Here is a 15,475-nt window from a genome sequence, read left to right as displayed (position 1 = left end):
TTACTGACCTATCTCTGATTCTTTGAGTGCAAATCCAAGAAAGCAAAGCAAAGCAAAGCAAAGCACAGTTGTAAGAGGGTAAGGGAAAGAACCAGAGAGGCTACAGATGAGAAAACTGTTGGCCACATTAACAAAGCTTACTATGCCACATTCATCATCTAGAAACACCCCAATCTGGCCTAGATGTCTTTCTGGATACTGAAATAATGGTGGGGAAGAGGTCTTGAGATGACACCGGTAGCCTTCTTGACACAAAAAAGTAGAAAAATTTTCTTGAAGTTAACCAGCATGTCATTTCTCATTGGGCAAGGATCATTGCAAAATCCAACAGCCCAGTGCCAACACTGCCCAACATGCACCTCTCAGTAATATCTTCCAAGGGTGAATGGCAGGGCTCGCCATCAGGAAAACACTTAGATTTTGTTGTAGTTGGGGCAATGTTGAGATGATCAGAACCAAAGAGTAGCCGTCTCAGAAATTCAAACAACGGGAATGTACCAAGTGGTTATTTTATTATCCCAGGAAATATGCACTGCAGGAATAAGAAAACAGTCACATGAAAACATAGTGTTATAAACTTCTAATGGATGTGAGCTTTACATAGTGTCTACGTATGCCAGGTTATCCCTGGAAATATAGGTCAGGACAGCAGGCACATAAAAGAAGAAATACGTCCTTAGATTTAACCATTGTGCTATTCTTCCTTATCGAGGAGTCCTTACAGACTCCCAGAGCCTAGTCCCAAGAGTTGTCCACATCCAGCTCCCAGTAGTGTTTGCCAGAGGAGAAGACCCAGGCTCCCCATGCAGCAAAATAGCCAGATCTGTCAGAATGCAAAGATTCAGGTCTAAACCTCAAACTTCTCACATCCTCAAACAGCCTGATATTGTAATTGGTTACTTCCCAAGTGAAGGAAATTTCCACGGTGGAAAAAAGAGAATGTTCCAGTGAAAAGCAGTTTATCAATTCTTATTTCAGATAAGAAAGAGATTCTCACTAGAAAACACAGGTCAAGATTAGAAAGAAACTTCTGTCTGGAAAAATGTTGGAATCAAAGAGTGTTAGGATATCTGCACAAGTAAACGCCTAAACTTCAATGATCGCAATTTCTATAAACTCCAAAAGTATAAAGGGGAGGAAGGTCATGTCTATGTCTAGTTAGCGACCATTGATAACAACTGAAAAACTGGAAGCTCTTGCACTGAAGCCAAGTCCATAGCAATAAAATTAACATTCATTGTCTCTTCTCTGTCAGGGCAGAGCAGGAGGCTTGGGACAGGAGATGAGGTGGGAAGCCATCCTTAGACCCAAATAAGAAAGTTATCACTTTGCCGGAAATATTATAATCTGCCACTTAAACTAGTCAATTCACACTTAAAGAGAAAATCTGACTCTGCCCTCTGAAAAGTGCAGCTTCCTTGCAAGAATTATCTGACTTTCATTCCAGATTCAGGCACAGACATCTTTTACCTGCTGGGTTTATCATGATCTATCCTGGGGTTCTATCTAAGGCCTCATCAACCAACAAATCACGTTCCTATCGTTCACAGATTCTCAGTTTTTGCATAGTTATATAAGTTACCCGTGTATGCTTTAGTTGATTAAATTGCACACGATTAAAATTATAAATGCTATGAAACTTCACCTGAAATGTATTTAAAAAAACACTGTCACTCAAATCAGTCATTACCTGCACTGAATTTGAAATTGAAATGTCCTGAATTAATTCAGGTCTGTATACTTCCTGTAATAATTGTATACAGGAAATTGTATCACGGTTGAACCATACATGAATGGTTCTACATCCTAAAGGGCCCTTCTGCATGTTTTACTTTCCTAAGAAATTTGTTATATGGCTGGTTCCACCATCTTTTATTTAGTTTTGTCTGTTTGATGACAATGAAACTATAAATATAAATACCTATTCACAGGCCATTTTCTTCTAGATGAAAGATCATTACACTGAGAAAGCTGCTCATAGAAAACCAGAATTGAAGGCATTGCATGTGGATCCAACCAAGAGGGTGACACTCACCTAGAAAGCGGTTGAACCTATCCGCCAGCCCAGTGATGGGCCCTGTAGTGAGCTCTGGATTCACAGGCTGCGGCATGTGCAGCAGCACGGACTCACTCCTGCAAGGAAGTAGGTTGAGTTGGTTAGGTTTCTGATGTCTGTGTTTAAGAAACAGATTCCAACAGAAAATGCTTCATTCAAACCCACTTCTGATATTGTAATGTACCTCCACAATCCTAGGATGGGTTTCTGGCTCTTAGGGTATCTTTCTAACTCTTCACTCCATTTCTAACCTACTGCCACTGAAAGATAAATGCCTCTCTCCCTATCTGCCACCAAATAGCTGATCTCTAATTATGACTCTGAATCCTAAAAAGAGGCAATCGTATTCTAGCAACTTCTGCATTGAACTCTTCAAAACATAACCCCCTGAGTTACTTGGAAAAGTAAGAAAAGGTTAATGTCTGATAAAAGGCATAGGTAACATTCAACACACAACACAAACACATGAGTACACACACACACCCACACAATCACACTGACACATTGTGGTGTTAGTAAATTATGTTTTCACTTTGTTGGAAACAGCTTGATGTTTTTCATACCATGCCTTGTGCTCCAGCTTGCACTGATGGCCAATAACATACCTTGCCACCATGTCTCCCAAATCCTGTAGAGAGAGACAGAAAAAAAAATGACTTCTTTAGAAAGTTGTTATTCCTGTTGGGTGAGGTGGCTCACACCTGTGATCCTAGCACTTTGGGAGGCCAAGGTGGATGGATCAGCTGAGGTCAGGAGTTCCAGACTAGCTCGGACAACATGGCAAAAACAAATCTCTACTAAAAATACAAAAAAATTAGCTGTGTGCGGTGGTGCGTACCTTTATTCCCAGATACTAGGGAGGCTGAGGTAGGAGAATTGCTTGAACCAGGGAGGCAGAACTTGCAGTGAGCTGAGATTGGGCCACTGGACTTCAGCCTGGATGACAGAAGACTCTGTCTCAAACAAACAAACAAACAAACAAACAAACAAACAAGTTGCTATTCTGAGGATCTGCTCTTGAGGTTTTGAAAACTTTAGAATTACCACATACTATCACTGCAACAGTTTTAAAATGTATTCTCATCTCTAACACTTATTATACCGGTAAGACCTATTGACATAATCTATTTCTGATAGATTCAGGACCCTAAATTAGAGTGAGAGGGAAAGGTGTGAGTAGTGACTGCGCATTGCTGCAGCTGTCTACAATGTGGTCTTTTTCAGGGCTAGTCCCCGAAGGGTAATGTGGCTCAAATCAAGAGCATTTCAAACCTACGACTTCCCAAAAGGAGGAAGAAGGAAATGTTAGTTTTTCCCTAATTTCTTTGTATTATCCTATGGAAACAAAAATAGAATTTTCACATGAATTTTTTTCTTCCAGAGTTTGAATGAAATGTGCTGGAGGAGGAAGCTTGTGGTAGAAAACGTTCTATGGAAATCTAGTTGCACAATTCCATAAAGCTTTCTTTCAGTCCTTACCTGGAGCAGTTCCACATCTGGTTTATGACACATTTCCATTAGTTCCTGATACATTTCTTTCAAGTGTTTACTCTTGATCCATGTTGATCCAGCTTCTCTGCAGTTGCTGAAAAATCTCTTGGTATTCCTCGTTCAGTCTCTCTAAATGTTGCTTTTCTCCTTTATGGAGAACTGGTTGCAGCTTCCTATACTTATTCCTGATCATCTGTGCCCAAAAAACCACATCGCTCTGTAGGGACATGTCTTTGTAGGCTAAATGCTTAGGTCTACTTCCACCTCACAGAACACACACATTCATCCTCCTCATTCCTTCTTTTATTTTCCACCCTTTACAAACAGGATGATGAGTTAAGCAAGACCTTCCTTCAAAATTTATGTAATTCATTAATTCTCGAACACCTGCGAAAAAGCCCTTTAGATTTAAATGTTTAAATATATGTCCTCTTAAATCTGAAATACCATTAGAAAACAACTAAAATTTATGATTGATTGTTAAATTGTCATCAATAATATATATAATCTTTGTTATTCAATTAGTTTGTAGTCTCAAACATTTGTACTTCACAGTGCAAACAATCACTCTAAGTAGAGATGCTGTTAGTATATTATAATCAGGATCAGAAGCCATCACACGGAAAGGATCTTAGTAAAAAATTTAACCCCCATCTCTCAAACCGACTACTTATTTTCTGTCTCCCATCTTTCTTCCTTCAAAAGCCAAAGGCTCTGAATTGCCCTGCCATTCTGAGAACATGAATCTCCATTCCATTGTGTTTCTCCTCTCAATATTGACATATTTATTCTCTCACTCCCCCGGTCATTTGTTGTCCCTTCTCCTCAGCTTTTCATCGTGTTACATTTTCTCCTACTTGAGCTGGCATCATCTGGGTCCTTTGATGTCAGATTTCACCAGCACAGGCACATTTCTTAAATTACTGATCCCACCTGCTTTTTTACCCCTGGACAACATCATATTCACCATTAAATGCCTTTATTCCTCAATTATATACTATTTAATCAATATTACATAATTCATTTATACAGAAATCTCTGCCTGAAATACTTACTAATTTTAAGCATCTACTTGTCCTTCAGAATTTATATCTATTTTTATTTATCTGAAAAGCATTTACAGAAAACCTGCACAATTGTTATATTGAACAGTCTGGTTGTTTTCCAGCCTACGAATAAACACATGACAAAATCTGGTATATGAAAATTTCAACTCAAGTTGCTAATATAAATGCTCTCAGCATGCCTGTGTCAAGCTGGTCGTGAGGACTCCTGGTGTCATACTTACCCTCCAGAGGAAGGCTGTTCTTCTCTCCTCACTTAGATTTCTCTGATTTTCTTGAATCTTTTTCCATAAAATCCTCATTTGCTTTATGAACTTCTCCTGCAAAAGAATTACTAGCTTGAACAACAGAAAATGAAACACCATAAATTCCACACTCTGAGTGGTATACACAAGCAAGGGACATAATACATAAATACATTAGAAAGGGGAAAGAAAAACAAATTTTTCACTGCTCATCCTCAATGGATATTTTTCAGTTTGAGGTTTCGGAAGGCAGAACAGATTAGGGAACTGAAAAGTGAAGATTTCCTGTAACTTGGCATTAGCATCCTGCTTCAGAACCCACTATGCTAGCCCCCAGATTTTGTAGTGTGCTAGTCCCATACTCGTTTGTCCAATAATATTGAATATATTTCCAAAATACGTTTCTTTGCGCTAGTAGTTTTGGTGGCTTTTCAATGCCTTTAGCATTGAACTGTAGAATCAATAATAATGACATTTACTTGTTCACGCTCTGTTTGGGTCCAAGCTTCATGAAGGAAGGTAGAGTTGCATATTTTATTCAAAATTTCATCATTGGTACCTAGAACAGCACCTGGCACTCAGTAAAGAATGGAGTAATCACCATGATGATGCTCATCGTCCTTCTAATCTCTTTAACTCTGCCACCTTCCAGCTTTCAGGTGATCGCAGAACTATCTCTTACCTGGTGTTCCTCAGCTGCCTCTTCAGTGGGATAGTGTTTGTGAGCCCCGTGCTCCTGAGAGGTGGCGCACAGCAAGCAGAGCAGACTCTTGTCCATGTCAGAGAACATCTTCTTTTTTTCCGTGTGGTCCCACATGTTTGTTTCTCCGAGCTCAGGAATTGCCAGAGACTGGCTTTTCTCGCAGTGGTCACTAAGTTCTTCAGAAGAATTTTGGTTTTGAAGTCCTTGTTCAGTGATGGTTCCCTGCATGCAGGGCAGTTGGCAGGACTTCAGGCTTCTTCCCAGGAAAGGCAGAGACAGGGCCTACAGAAGCTGTGCCCACAGCAGACAGTGGCAGGGTCTACCAGGTAGTTCAGGCAGATGACGCAGGTGAGTTCCTTCTGGAAGGCATGTGAGAAGTCTGAGTCCATTTTCCTAAGGAAAGAAAACCACAAGAATTTAATCTTCTACCCTGGAGAGACAAAGGTCCAAGCAAAGTTTGAATCAGGTTGCAATTGAATAATATCCTTTCTTTCTAGAGAAGAATAGGCTTTGATTTGCAACAACAGAGATAGGAAAAATAGAAAACCAAGGCACTAAGAGATATCGACCTCTGTAAGAAAACGTGACTGTTCTCCAATCAACACAGGGCCAGCTTTCCAAACTCTATTTTCTTGCATAGAAGAATGTCGTATTTTTTGAGGGGTTAGTGTCCACAAAATTGCTTGGGCTTCAAAGGTTTCATCAACCTGTAAACTCAAGGGTTGAGTCTTGAATTGTCTGAGAATCAGTAACACTCTTAATTGCCAGTGATTGGTTTTAGAGAAGGCAAGCGAACTAAGCTCTTCTACTGTCACTTTTTCATTTAACTGTAACAACCATCCATCGTGACTTTTCCAGAAGGACCTTGCTTGAAAATGTTAGAGCAGAACTCATACTTAGAGTCAAATCAGAAAAAGCTAGCCTTTACTCTCCAAGATAAAACAGACAAATCGAGGTAAAGGCACTTCTCCAAGGCAAAACAAACAATCATTGCTTTTCTAGGCTGCTCTGTTAATTCAATCAACAGAAACTTTCTGGCGTGTTTACTGTTCCTTTACTGTCTGTTAATTTGGGGATGTACTGGTTAATATTATGACATTTTTAAAAGACAGGTAATTAAAATTACAAAAAGATTGATAAACTGTAGGAGAGTACACAAAGGATAGAAATATTTTCTAAGCCCTTTGGAAGCATTATCATTACTCTTTCACGCAGTCAGAAAACGAGTAAGTATTAGGCAATAATAATAGGCACTAGACAGTAAGTCAGAATTTTAAATGTATGTTATGAAAAAAAAAAAAAGAGGAAAAATAAACGTAGGCCAGGCAAGGTGGCTCAAGCCTGTAAATCACAGTATTTTGGGAGGCCAAGTCAGGCAGGGTGTTTTGAGCTCAGGAGTTCTAGACTGGCGACATGGCAAAATGTCTAGGTCGGCCTATCTCTATAAATATATATGTGTGTATAACAGCCGAACATGACGGCCCATACCTGTAGTCCCAGCTACTTTGGGAGATGAGGCTGAAGGATTGCTTGAAGTGAGAAGTAGAGGCAATAGTGAGTCTTATTTCCACCACTGCACTGCAGCCTGGGTGGCCCTGTCTAAAGCAAACAAAGAAACAAAGAAATGAACAACCTAAATCCTGGTTTCTACACTGTATAAATATATGATCCCTCTATTTCTGACATTTCTGCATGATTGCCAGTGAGACTTTTCTGCAGAAATACTCATTTCTTGCTTTCTTTGACAGACTGAAGTTTGTGAAGAGACTTTTACCATTTTTTAGAAAAAAATGTTTGCCCGAATCATCCAATACACTCTCTACCTATATATAGCCATACATCGTAACACAGGCACATTACCACTAGTACGGTAGAATGTAACACATTTATACACATAAATTACAACACCCATAAGCCATTTATAGAACCCACAGAGATTAAAAAACTACTAGATATTTGGAAACTGTTGCAAAACGCTTACAATCTATACAAATAACTTAGAAATACATTAAGTAAAAAATTAATCATAACCTTAATTTGAGGAACATGTAGCAAGACAGATGACGAAAATGTTAATTTGTAAATAGGTTAAGTAAATGGAGCTTGTAAACCTACAGATTATGTTGAGAATAATTTTAAAAAAGAAATGGAGCCGTTCTTAAAACTCTGAAAATGAGATCATTTCATCTAAAAAAATCTAATTCTGCAGATAAATTAAAGTCCCCAAATTTTGTTTGTTTTGGTTTGTAACCTAATAGTAGCTCCTACTCTGGAAATCGTGTGCTTACCTCAGAAAAATATCTATGTTCTCACCAAAGCCTGCTGTCAAATAAGATGAATTCAGTTCAGGGATCAGAGCCTCACCATGCAGTGCTGGTAGCTTTTGGAAGTCTCCAAGGCCAGTTGCAAAGACACTCTGTGGGTTCTGGAGAAGAATGAGCTTGACTCTTGAAGTGTCCTTATATAAATCTCTGAAGACCAACCCCTTTCTTTCAACTGACTGCATTTCAGGGGGCATAGGGGGGTGTTAAGATAGATGATGATTAAGTCTTTTCAAAACAGAAGTTTTTTTGTTTTTTTTTTTTGGATGGAGTCTTGCTCTATTGCCTTGCCTAGGCTGGAGTGCAGTGAAGTGATCTCGGCTCACTGCAAACTCTGCCTCCCAGGTTCAAGCAATTCTCCTGCCTCAGCCTCCCAAGTAGCTGGGATTACAGGTGCCCACTGCCATGGCTGGCTAATTTTTTTTTTTTTTTTTTGGCATTTTAATAGAGTGGTTAGTAAAGTGCTGGGATTACAGTCATGAGCCACCGTGCCCAGGCGATTCACTTTTATTGTAATGTAAGAATTTAATCTAAGAACACTGTCGGCCTCCACTCCAGAAGGGACATTTCTCCTGCTCCTCATGCTCCAGATGAAGGCTTTCAAAGGCCTCTCAACAACCACAGGATGTAAGATTCCCTCCTATAATGCCTGCCATTGCTCATCCCAGCTCAATGGGTAAAGGAGGGAAAGTCTACAAAGCTCCATCTCAGGGATCTCCCTGGGCCACGGTAGTGTAGGGCATGTTGCTCTGAGATATATTGAAATGCATTTCTACTTGACAAAGTAATGATGGCAGGGCTTCATCTGAATGCATTTATTCTACCGCTCATGGAGAGGAGTGACATGCCATTTCAGACACATGAGAACACTCTCTGCCTAGTTACCGGTGGCTCCAGATCTTCATGCAGTTATGGAAACCCGTGCTGCAGATTCTAGAGAAGCAGCTCAGACCTCGTGCAGACAAGAGTTCTTCAAGAACCACCTTGGCTATGCAAAGACTATCAGGCTCAGCAACAGTCTGAGCTGGATGAGAGATAGAGCAAAGCTCCCAGGAGCAGCAGAAGCTGTAAGGGAGGGAAAAGGGAAGGAAGAAACTCTAGATTTCAGGATATCCCCTTTATCTCTATGAGAATCTCAGCACCCACAAGGCCACCGTTCCTTTTTCTGACTCCTCTTGGATCCAGGACTTTTCCAGGGTTAAGCCATCCAGGGATAGGATAGGAGATGCCATTTGGCTCTAGGAGCAGAGGAGAGAAACTCAGCAGGAAGAGTATCTCTATGGGAGGAAAATTCAGTTGAGCATGTTTGTAGGGTCACAGGGCTGGATATGGGTAGAGTCTAGTGTACATGTTCAGAAGCCACAGTTCCCCCAGATCTTCTGATTCTAACAAGTACACAGAGCCAATCAAATGAAGGAGGGGCGGGTCAAGGGAATTCAGGGACAAGGGGAATGAAGGATATTAGTTGCAGGAGGAGGCTGTTGAGGTCAGTAGGCAGACATTCTCCTTCTCCTCTTATATTGAGAAACAAGTAATGAAGCTTTAAGATGTTGCTTGTGCTCTGGGCCAAAGGCAGCAGAGCACTTGTCTCTGGTCTCCATATACACTTGACCTATTTACTTTCAGTATTCCCAGTAAGATTTTGATTCATTTCACACGGAATAACGCTCACCTACCATGCTGAAATTGCCATACATATTATGAGACTTTACTGATCGTAAGTAAGTTACTCTCAACCTTGAGATCTGGCTTCAGTTTTCTCTATTCTCATTCCTTCTCCTCTATATCAGAAGTTTCATAATAGACAGTGGGGGCAAATATGGTGTGGAGAAATAATCAGTTTACATTTAGATATTTTCAATGTAGTTGTCACTTCCTAAAAAGCTAGGTAAAAGCTGAAATACATGAAATAGACACGCGCCTTCATTTCTAGCCTCCTTTAGGTGTCTGCCAAAATATATTCTATACTAGGTCTTTTCTGATCATAATATTATAAATTCAATTTTGGGCGGGGTGCAGTGGCTCATGCCTGTAGTCTCAGCACTTTGGGAGGCCGAGGTGGGCGGATCACGAGGTCAGGAGATCGAGACCATCCTGGCTAACACGGTGAAGCCCCGTCTCTACTAATAATAATAAAAAAAATAGCCTGGCGTGGTGGCGGGCGCCTGTAGTCCCAGCAACTCCAGAGGCTGAGGCAGGAGAATGGCGTGAACCCGGGAGGCCGAGCTTGCAGTGAGCTGAGATCGCGACACTGCACTCCAGCCTGTGTGACAGAGCGAGACTCTGTCTCAAAAACAAAAACAAAACAAAACAAAAATCAATTTTGTCTATGATACTTTATTTATTTTCCTTTCCTGCTGTGTTTTTCTCTAAAGCACTTATCACAATGCGTTTCTCTATCAATTTTTTTTTTTTTTTCAAAACCGGGTCTTGCTCTGTCATCCAGGCTTAAGCATGGTGCCATATCAGCTCACTGCAGCCTTGACTTCCCAATTTCAAGCAATCCTCTCATCTAAGCCGGTGTCTGAGAATACAGGAACATGCCACAACCCCAGCTAATTTTGTTTCTCTTTTCTTAGAGATGGGCTCTCTGTTGCTGAGGCTGGTCTTGAACTGCTAAGCACAAGTGATCCTCCTGCTTCAGAATCCTGAAGTGCTGATATTACAGGCCAGAGCCACTGAGCCAGCTTCACTTTTTCAATGTTGTATTTTGACTTGCTGACTTGTGTTTCTCACCCTGCGACCTCATTAGCTCTTTAGGTGCAAGAAAATCTGTCTCATTTGTTCATTTCTGCATTGGCTTAGAATGCTTATTAAGACACAGTAGGCACTTGATATTTTGAAGAAAAAAGTATCGTAAGTTACATCCTTTAGGATATCACTTTTAAAGCATCAAGATGACTTATAAATAATTTAGCTGATGATATCTCTCTCTTTCACACAGAGCCAATTTCTTTCTTAGTACTTGGGAGTGTCTTTAATATTATTTGTTTTTATTTTCCATCAGGAAATCTTTACTTCTTTCAGAATGTATATGTAATTTCCTTTAATCTCTTCTCTTCATAGTATTCATTTTATGTTTGAATTAGTAAATGATCCATACAGATTCTTCAGCCATGCATCTAGGCCCCATCTTGAACTACCCTATGCTACCTTTTCTGCTACATCTCTAAGCACTGCCTCTCTCATCATATGTGTGTTAATCACATATGTGAACTAAGTGGAAATCCAATAGTACAATGGTTTATCTAGTATATAGTTTCCAGCACCCCCCGCCCCAATTTACCTGCCTGAAATTCCAAGAAATTTTCTATTAATTTTTTTTATGTAATGTAGTTTAATTTTATTTAGAAAATTAGAGAATATAGTTTTAAAACTTTTGACCTATATATACTGTTGACCCTTGAATAACACTGGTTGGAGCTATGTGAGTCACGTATAATTGGAGTTTCTTCCGCTTCTGCTACCCCTGAGACAGCAAGACCAACCGCTCCTCTTTCTCCTCCTTCTCTGATTACTCAACATGAAGATGATCAGGATGAAAACTCTTATAATGATCCACTTCCACTAATTAGATTTAGTATTCCATTAATGAATATTAAATATATTTTTCTTTTGATTTTCTTAATAACATTTTCTTTCCTTTAGGTAACTTTACTGTAAAAATAGAGTATACATATAACATAGAAAATATGCATTAATCAACTGTGAATATTATCATTAAGGCTTCTAGTCGACAGTAGGCTATTGACAGCTAAGTTTTGAGGAAGTCAAACGTTATACACTGATTTCTGACTACATGGGATCTCGGCACCCCAACCACCATGGTGTTCAAGGGTCAACTCTAAGTTTATTAAATATCATTCAAATAATCTGAGAATCTCTTTGTGAACAAAGACTTTATCTTTCTGTGAAACCCTGTTTGTCTCACGCAGTAATTATTGCATTTCATAGTGATAGTGTATTTTATCATGCTTACTGATATTTTATATCATTTCCCAGGAAACAAAATTGTTTTAGCTGAATATTTTGATATTAGCAAGAAATCCTAATAAAAAGTTTGCTGCCATGTTGAAATGATTAGATAGAACCCTTTTGCTATTGTTCTGCTGCTCACAGTAGCATAACAATTGACACCTTGGTTGTGCCCATTGCTCTGTCTGCTACACTGAAGCATATGCTCTCCATGGATTTCTGATAATATCGTGCATTATATTAATATTTTTGAAAGTAATAGCTATATATTTCTAAAGTGTCCAAGAACTGTCACAAAGTTCCATATTTTGTCACAGTATTTTCATTTCTTGAATTATTTCTTAAGAAAAAGTATCAAATTTGGAAAAGAAAGACTGCTTTGAAAAAGACTTGAGTTCTAAAATGATAATAGCAAGTATTTCAAAGTAACCTCCTGCCTAAGAGAAGAGAAATTACTAAAGAAGTCGATATTCCCCAATGAGAACATTTTATAATCATTAGAATCAATGATTAGAGTCAGGTGTGGTGACTCACACCTGTAATTCCAGCTATTTGGGTGGGTGAGACAAAAATCCTGAGGTCAGGAGTTCGAAACCAGTCTGGCTAACATGGTGAAATCCCATCTCTACTAAAAAACAAACAAAAAAACAGACAAACAAACAAACAAACAAACAAAAAACTAGCCAGGTGTTGTGGCAGGCACCTGTAATCACAGCTACTCAGGAGACTGAGGCAGGAGAACCGCTTGAGCCCAGGAGGTGGCCAGCCTGGACGACAGAGCAAGATTCCGTCCCATAAAAAAGAAAAAAAATTATTAGAGATATAATATAAGAAGACATTTACAACAAAACATGAAGTAAGCAGAAAGAATTTAAAGTTGATTAATTTTATTCAACAAATATAGGAAAAACTTAAAGGGAGTTAATCAGTTAGTATAAGCACTGCATTATCTTCAGAGGAATATTGGGAGAATTATTTCCTTATTGTTCACAATTCTTTCCAATTTTTTTTATGTGGGTAAAAGGTCAACAATGAGAATGAAAATGTAAGCAGATTCCATGAAGCTGATTTTCTATCTTTAAAAGAAAAATGATGTTTTCTCTCCCTGACAAAATGCCTCATCATTTGAATTATGGTTTGTTAAGGACACACAGCTTTTTCTTCCTTGAGTATTTCTATATTTGTTTCATTTTCTCCAAATGATAGTAAAGATCCAGTCTGTGTCTCTATAAGATGTTTACAATTCCTGAAACACCTGAGCAGTGCATTGCACGTAATAATAGTAATTTCTCACTAAGTAAATTAAGTTGAATGTTGAATTTCTCAACAAAAACTTTGAAATCTAAGGAAGAGACATGTCTTCATCCTGCTTTTCTTGTATGACTTCTTTCCTCTGTATCAAAGGATACAGGGTGTTAACATAGGATACAGAGAAAGAGAAGTGTGTGTGTGTGTGTGTGTGTGTGTGTCTTTGTGCATTTACATGTGTGTAGCCACATCAATTTTTGTATTTGTAGCAATGGATTGTGAATTTGATTCAGAAACCCATAGCATTGTATTGAAATTATGTTTTATTTGATCGTCTCATCTGTTTATGAGAGCTGCTAACAGATAGTCTGTGTTTCATTTACTATATACTATTTCAAAATCTGAGTTCGTGATGCTAAATTCATAAATGTTGATTAGAGCTGATATCCAAATTATGGGGGTTGTAGTTATTCCTATTTTTCCTTTGTCAATAGGGTGCAGTTGAAAGAACAATATAGACCTCCCATTTCATTCTAAAACTATCTAGTGTGAGTTTAGGTAAGTTATTTAACTCCTGATCCTTTAGTATCTCATCTATGAAATGGGGCTACTAGCCTGCCCAACTTGCAGAATTGCTCTGAAGATTAAAAATCCTGTATTGTATAAACATTCAAAACAGTAATTGGCTCACAGGAGGTGATCAGCCAGTTCTAAATGCCAACTGTTAGTAAAACTACATTACAAAAAGTAAGAGATAAATGAATGAATATAATAATTAATGCTTTCATAATGTAATGATGGTTTCTCATTAGTTAATTACATTGTGACAGAATGGTATATTGAATTCAGTGACTCATTGTTCATCTACTCAGAGCTTGTTGATACACTTTCAATTAGATCGAATCATTCTTATTGCAATAGCAACCCCATCACTCCTTTTGGACTGTAAGTTCTGTGAAAGCAGGGAGTGTTTGATTCATAGCAGGCATCCAGATACTGTAGAAAGACTGAAATAAGCACCATGTTTTGTGTTCCTACTAGGTTTAGCTTTAAAAATTAGAATATTGATAGTTATCACTTGGTAAATATTTATAATTTGTCAGGCATCTTACTAAACATTACTAGATTATTTTAATTTAATATTAATATTATTTCTGTGAGCAGATTACTAGGAGACCTAAGGTGAAGAAAGTCTTGCCTATATTTGTATACCTGGGTTTATCAGTTAGTTATTATCGATGTAAATAAAAATCACTATCTTTTATCCCATTGGCACATGCAGCTGTTTATGTGCTTTCATAAGCTTTAGCAGAATAGTATTTTATAAGATTTAAAAAAAGTGGTAGCTATGTATTTTATTGTTCTTCATTTGCATATTATAGGAATTTAAAATACACATTTCATACTTGAAGAACACTGATTTGAATTGCACAGGTCTACTTAAGCACAATGTTTTTAAAAAATACGGTCAGCCCTTTCGATCTGTAGATTTCACATCAGCAAGCAAAGATAGGTAGAAAATCCAGTGTTATTCACTGTAATCCCAAGTACTTAGGAAGCTGAGAAAGGAGAATTGCTTACGCCCAGGAGTTTGAGGCTGTGGTGAGGTATGATCAAGCCACTGCACTCCACCTTGGCAAAAGAGCAAAATTCCATGTCTTAAGAAAACATAATAAAATACAGTATTGAAGGAAAGAACCCCACGTATGTAGAGGACCAACTTTTTATTTTTAAAGATGGTAAACTTTATTTTGCCAAATTATTTTTTTAAACTTATCTTTTTAAATATTAGTATTGCATACAGAAAATGATTTTGTTAAAAATATCACAAAGTGCCTGCCTTCTTTCCTTCCTTCCTTCCTCCCTCCCTCCCTCCCTCCCTTCCTTTTCTTTCTTTCTTTCCCTGGCTCGCTGCAGACTTCCTGCGTCCAGCTCCCGTGGTTCTCCTGCCCTGGCCTGCGGACTGCCTGGGATTGCCAGCGCGCGCCACCACCCCTCCCTCGTTTTTCTCCTTTGGCTGGAGGCGCGGTTTCGCCATGTAGGCCAGGCTTGTCTCCAGCTCCTGACCTCCAGTTGTCTGCCCGCCTCGGCCTCCCGAGGTGCTGGAACTGCAGACGGAGTCTCGCTCACTCGGTGTTGCCCGGGCTGGAGTGCGGTGGCGTGGTCTTGGCTTGCTGCAGCCTCCGCCTCCCAGCCGCATGCCTTGGCCTCCCAGGGTGCTGGGATTGCAGCCTCTGCCCGGCCGCCGCCCCGTCTGGGAGGTGGGGAGAGTCTCTGCCTGGCGGCCCATCGTCTGGGTTATGAGGAGCTCCTCTGCCCAGCCGCCACCCCATCTAGGAGGTGAGGAATGTCTCTGCCCGGCTGCCCATCGT

General features: G+C 39.3%; 1 pseudogene; it reads right to left on the bottom strand.

Moving 5' to 3' along the window:
- On the bottom strand, positions 1-5,948 carry LOC129485318 (tripartite motif-containing protein 43-like; annotated as a pseudogene).
- Positions 5,949-15,475: the final 9,527 nt, after the last annotated feature.

Source organism: Symphalangus syndactylus, chromosome 6 (assembly GCF_028878055.3).
Source record: "Symphalangus syndactylus isolate Jambi chromosome 6, NHGRI_mSymSyn1-v2.1_pri, whole genome shotgun sequence".
Classification (NCBI taxonomy): Eukaryota; Metazoa; Chordata; class Mammalia; order Primates; family Hylobatidae; genus Symphalangus; species Symphalangus syndactylus.
The sequence above is the reverse complement of the archived record's forward strand: the minus strand, read 5'-3'. Positions and strand labels throughout refer to the sequence as shown.